The following is a 6,330-nucleotide window of genomic DNA, read 5'->3' on the forward strand; positions in this document are numbered from 1 at the left end:
CATACACATGGACCTATCAATGGTGAAATACCACATGACCTATCAATGGTGAAATACAATGCCTTATCAATGGTGAAATACAATGCCCTATCAATGGTAAATACAATGACCTATCAATGGGAAATACAATGACCTATCAATGGTGAATACCATGACCTATCAATGGTGAAATACAATGACCTATCAATGCGTAAATTACAATGACCTATCAATGGTGAAATACAATGACCTATCAATGGTGAAATACAATGCCCTATCAATGGTAAATCCAATGACCATATCAATGGTAAAATCCAATGACCTATCAATGGTAAAATCCAATGACCTATCAATGTGAAATACAATGACTATCAATGGTGAAATACAATGACTATCACTGGTAAAAATCCAATGAGCCTATCAATGGTGAAATACAATGACCTATCAATGGTGAAATACAATGCCCTATCAATGGTAAATCCAATGAACTATCAATGGTAAAATCCAATGACTATCAATGGTAAAATTCCAATGGAAACCTATCAATGTGAAATACAATGACCTATCAATGGTGAAATACCAATGCCTATCAATGGTGAAATACAATGACCTATCAATGGTGAATACAATGCTATCAATGGTGTAAATACAATGACCTATAATGTGAAATACAATGCCCTATCAATGGTGAAATACAATGACCTATCAATGGTTAAAATACAATGCCTATCAATGGTAACATCCAATGACCTACCAATGGTAAAAAGAATAAGCACAGGATGTTTAAGGAAATATATGGAACATTTTATATAAATGTGTGCATAACTTACCTTTGTAACATTTACAAATGTGGAATTAATATTTATAAATGGTGAGCTAACTGTTTGTAAACGCCATTATAAATGGTTCACTTACCATCAAAATAAATTGTTACCAATAAACTGTGGCGCCTTATTCTGTGAGGATGATCCGTTTTCTAGTGTGTGAACAGATAATCAGGTAAACAGAAAACAAACACCCGCACAGCGAACACATTTTTTAATAGTTCATATTAAAGTCCCGTACAGAATGAGCAAGTATTTATGAGTAAACCATATTCAAAGTTAGTTTACAAATAGTGCAAAACTAGAACTTGAAATGTTCCTAGAAATGTGACAATATCACAGAAGAAAAATGTAGTAAAAAAAAAGAAAATCTTTAATCTCAAAACCATGATCTATTTTATAGAATTCAGCTGTCACGGTCACTACTGGGGGAGTCTAGTTGATTCGCTACTGGGGGAGTCTAGTTGATTCACTACTGGCGCTGGGGAGTCTAGTTGATTCACTACTGGGGGAGTCTAGTTGATTCACACTGGGGGAGTCTAGTTGATTCACTACTGGGGGAGTCTAGTTGATTCACTACTGGGGAGTCTAGTTGATTCACCACTGGGGGAGTCTAGTTGATTCACTACTGGGGGAGTCTAGTTGATTCACTACTGGGGAGTCTAGTTGATTCACTACTGGCGTTGGGGAGTCTAGTTGATTCACTACTGGCGTTGGGAGTCTAGTTGATTCACTACTTGCGTTGGGGATTCTAGTTGATTCACTACTGGCGTTGGGGAGTCTAGTTGATTCACTACTGGCGTTGGGGAGTCTAGTTGATTCACTACTGGCATTGGGGAGTCTAGTTGATTCACTACTGGCGTTGGGGAGTCTAGTTGATTCACTACTGGCGTCGGGGAGTCTAGTTGATTCCCTCCTGGCGTTGGGGAGTCTAGTTGATTCCATCCTGGCGTTGGGGAGTCTAGTTGATTGCCAGCACAGCCACTGGAAAAAGAAAACAAATCCAGTTGGCAGTGAGTACAGGTTGTTCCTGTAACTATATGGCAGTGAGTACAGGTTGTTCCTGTAACGATATGGCAGTGAGTACAGGTTGTTCCTGTAACTATATGACAGTGAGTACAGGTTGGTCCTGTAACTATATGGCAGTGAGTACAGGTTGTTCTTGTAACTATATGGCAGTGAGTACAGGTTGTTCCTTTTTTCCAGTATATGCCTTTTGAACCCAGCACCCAAATACTATCTGTTACTGTAAACAGTTGAGTTTTGCACGACAATTCCTCCTTCTATGCACAATGGTGACCAACATATTGAGTTAAACCACTGTACTATATAATGAAATAGACAAACAGAAGTACATACTTGGGACACATCCAGCTCAATCTTCCCAGAGGTGTTGGTATCCAGAGTTTTAAACATATCTGGTTGGGATTCAAAACAGAAAGTGGTTATTAATCCAATGCAATATTCAATGAATTGATTATTTACCAAACCAATTAACTAATCAGTCAAATCCAAGTTATTGTGCTGCTGAGACACACTGTTCAAGGACATATATCATCTACTGTTTGGAGGATGTTCCAGGATGCCAAACATTTGCAGGATGTTCTAGGATACCAAACATTTGCAGGATGTTCCAGGATGCCAAACATTTGGAGGATGTTCCAGGATGCCAAACATTTGAAGGATGTCCCAGGATGCCAAACTTTTGCAGGATGTTCCAGGATACCAAACATTTGCAGGATGTTCCAGGATGCCAAAACCTTTGCAGGATGTTCCAGGATGCCAAGGATTTGCAGGATGTTCCAGGATGCCAAAACTTTTGGAGGATGTTCCAGGATGCCAAACTTTTGCAGGATGTTCCAGGATACCAAACATTTGCAGGATATTCCAGGATGCCAAATCTTTGCAGGATGTTCCAGGATGCCAAACATTTGTAGGATGCTCCAGGATGCCAAACATTTGGAGGATATTCCAGGAAGCCAACACTTTTGGAGGATGTTCCAGGATGCTAAACATTTGCAGGATGTTCCAGGATACCAAACATTTGCAGGATGTTCCAGGATACCAAACATTTGGAGGATGTTCCAAGATACCAAACATTTGGAGGATGTTCCAGGACGCCAAACATTTGGAGGATGTTCCCAGAGCAACAGACAAACATATTATTATCTGTATACTGTATGTCCTTATCTTTGCTTGATTATGGTGTGTTTTTTGTATGCACAGAGCCGCCAACCGAGATTTCCCCACCGGGAGAATAAATTCCTAGTCTTATCTTCTCTATTTGCATCCCAATGTTGATGTAAGAGTTGTGTTATTGTTGAATGGACTTACTGAAGAGCATTTCAACTCTGATGAGACAGTCCACGAAACAGTGGAAGTCGATGGCATAGTGGGCGCTGGCATAACGAGTCACTATGACCTGCAGCACTGCACTGTTGATGTGGAAGCCTGAGGAAAAGGACACGATCATAGAAATACAATGAATAGATTATATTAATATGGACATAACATTCCACATACAGTAACCATCCCAGTAACTATCTAGAGCAGTGGTTCTCAACCTATCTACAGGGGGTTCCTGGCCTATCTACAGGGGGTTCCTGGCCTATCTACAGGGGGTTCCTGGCCATATCTACAGGGGGGTTCCTGGTCTATCTTACAGGGGGCTCCTGCTTCTATCTACAGGGGCTCCTGGACTATATCTACAGGGTGTTTCTTGTCTATCCTACAGGGCCTGGCTTTACAGCTCTGACCTATCTTACAGGGGTTTCTGACCTATCTTACAGGTTAGCTGACTGTCAGGGTTCCACGTCTAGCATTAAGGGGGTTTCCTGACCTATCTACAGTGGGGTTCCTGCGTTAAGGGTCCTGCTATTCTACAGGGGGTCCTGAACCTTATCTACAGGGTGAGTGTTCATGGACTATCTACAGGGGGTTCCTGACCTTGCATCTTACAGGGGGTTCCTGACCTCTACAGGGGGTCCTGACCTTCTAACAGGGGGTTCCTGGACTAATCTACAGGGCGTTCCTGACCCTATTCTACAGGGGGTTCCTGGTCTATCTACAGGGGGTTCCTGACCTATTCTACAGGGGGTTCTTGCCTTTCTACGGGGGTCTGGCCTATCTACAGGGAGGATTCCCTGACCTATTCTACAGGGGGTTTCCTGACCTTACGGCCTCATTCTACAGGGGGGTCCTGACCTATCTACAGGGGGTTCCTGACCTATCTACAGGGGGTTCCTGACCTATCTACAGGGGTTCCGGGACCGATTCTACAGGGGGTTCATGACCTATACTTTACAGGAGGGTTCTAGCACCTTATCTACAAGGAGGATTCATCTGACCTATCTACGGGGGTTCCTGACCATCTTACATGGGGGTTCCTGACCTATTCTAAAGGGGGGTTCCTGGACCATATCTACAGGGGGGTTCTGACAACTATCATACAAGGGGGTTTCACTGACCTATCTACAGGGGGTCACCTGACCTATCTTACAGGGGGTTTCCTGACATCATCTACAGGGGGTCCATGACCTATCTAGCAGGGGGTTCGTCTGACCTGTTACAAGGGACGGTTCCATGACCTATCTACAGGGGTTACCTTGACCATACTCTACAGGGGGTTCTGGCCTATCTTATCACGGGGATGGTTCCTGGCACTATCTGACATTGGGGTTCCTGACCTATCTACAGGGTGTTCTGGGCTATCTACATGGGTTTCCATGGCCTAATCTACGGGTTCATCTGACTTGTCTCACAGGGGGTTCTGACCTATCTACAGGGGATTCCTGAATCTATCTTAAGGGGGGTTTTCCTGACCTTCTACAGGGGGTTCCTGGACTCCTGTCTGACAAAAGGGGGGGGTATTTTTTCCATGTAACATATGGGCAGTTGCAGTTACAGGTTTGTTCCGTGGGTTCCTGACCTGTCTACAGGGAGGTATCCTGGCCTATCTACAGGGGTTCCTGACGCCTTGTCTTACAGGGGGTTCCTGACCTGTCTACAGGGGTTCCTGGGTCTATTACTACAGGGAAGATACCCTGACCTTATCTCAGGGGGTTCCTGACCTGTCATACAGGGGGTTCCTGGTCTTATCTACAGGTGAGTCCTGACCTGTCTTACAGGGGTTCACTGACCTGTCCTACAGGGCGGGTTTATCTTGACCTGTCTACAGGGGTTCCACTGACCTATGTCTTACAGGGCGGTTCTGGTCTATCTACAGGGGTTTCTCTGACCTGTCTACCAGGGGGTTTCCTGACCTATCTACCAAGGGAGTTCGCTAGACCTGTCTACAGGGAGTTCCTGGCCTTATCTACAGGGTGGTTCCCTGACCTGTCTACAGGCGGGTTGCTTAGACCTATCTACCATGGGGTTTCCTGACCTGTCAACAGTGGGTGTTCCTGGCCTATCTTAACGGCGGTTTCCTGACCCTGGTCTACAGGGCGGATTGCTGACCCTATCATACAGGGGGTTCCTGACCTATCTACAGGGGGTTCCTGACCTATCTACAGGGGGTTTCTGGTCTATCTACAGGGGGTTCCTGGAAAGATTTAAGAAAATAATGAGGGCAGTGGTGTAGGATGCACAGCTCCTGCAGCCTCCTGTGGCCCCCACAACCCCCAAAAAAACGTGTGTGTTACCTGCTTCTGTCAGAGCACCTCTCATCTCATGTGAACTCATAGTTCCAGAGCGGTCTGAGTCGTAACTCTTGAAAATTTCCTGAAGATACCAACCGCAGCATGATGTCGAATCAGAACAGAGAAACATATATTACACAGTTAATATATACTGGGGGGGAAGTCCTACATCTGAACTTCTGTTTAGTCACATTTCCCCTTAGTCATGCACTGATGTTAATGGTAGTTTGATAGATGTCAATGGAAGTTTGATAGATGTCAATGGTAGTTTGATAGATGTCAATGGTAGTTTGATAGATGTCAATGGTAGTTTGATAGATGTCAATGGAAGTTTGATAGATGTCAATGGTAGTTTGATAGATGTCAATGGAAGTTTGATAGATGTCAATGGAAGTTAGGATTCACCCAAGGGTACATAGTAGACTCATCACAGAATGATTTAGTAAACTCAATCATACATCATTTAGTGAGACCTGTACAACAACAACAAAAACACCTTCAGCATTCATAAAAACACCTTCAGCATTCATAAAAACACCTTCAGCATTCATTAAAACATATTCAGCATTCATTAAAACACCTTCATCATTCATAAAAACACCTTCAGCATTCATTAAAACATTTTCAGCATTCATTAAAACACCTTCAGCATTCATAAAAACAACTTCAGCATTCATAAAAACACCTTCAGCATTCATTAAAGAACCTTCAGCATTCATTAAAACACCTTCAGCATTCATAAAAGCGCCTTCAGCATTCATAAAAACACCTTCAGCATTCATAAAAACACCTTCAGCATTCATAAAAAGCACCTTCAGCATTCATAAAAACATCTTCAGCATTCATTGAAACACCTTCAGCATTCATTAAAAATCTTCGGCATCCAT

At 43.3% G+C, this 6,330-nt stretch overlaps 1 long non-coding RNA gene across 1 annotated transcript; it reads right to left on the reverse strand.

Moving 5' to 3' along the window:
- Window positions 1–2,142: 2,142 nt before the first annotated feature.
- LOC112075379 (uncharacterized) lies at window positions 2,143–6,314 on the reverse strand. Its single transcript, XR_011477315.1, has 3 exons — window positions 5,447–6,314; window positions 3,138–3,254; window positions 2,143–2,221 (listed from the first exon to the last, which is right to left on the reverse strand). It is a non-coding gene; the product is annotated as an uncharacterized lncRNA (long non-coding RNA).
- Window positions 6,315–6,330: the final 16 nt, after the last annotated feature.

This window comes from Salvelinus sp. IW2-2015, unplaced genomic scaffold (assembly GCF_002910315.2).
Source record: "Salvelinus sp. IW2-2015 unplaced genomic scaffold, ASM291031v2 Un_scaffold3120, whole genome shotgun sequence".
Classification (NCBI taxonomy): domain Eukaryota; kingdom Metazoa; phylum Chordata; class Actinopteri; order Salmoniformes; family Salmonidae; genus Salvelinus; species Salvelinus sp. IW2-2015.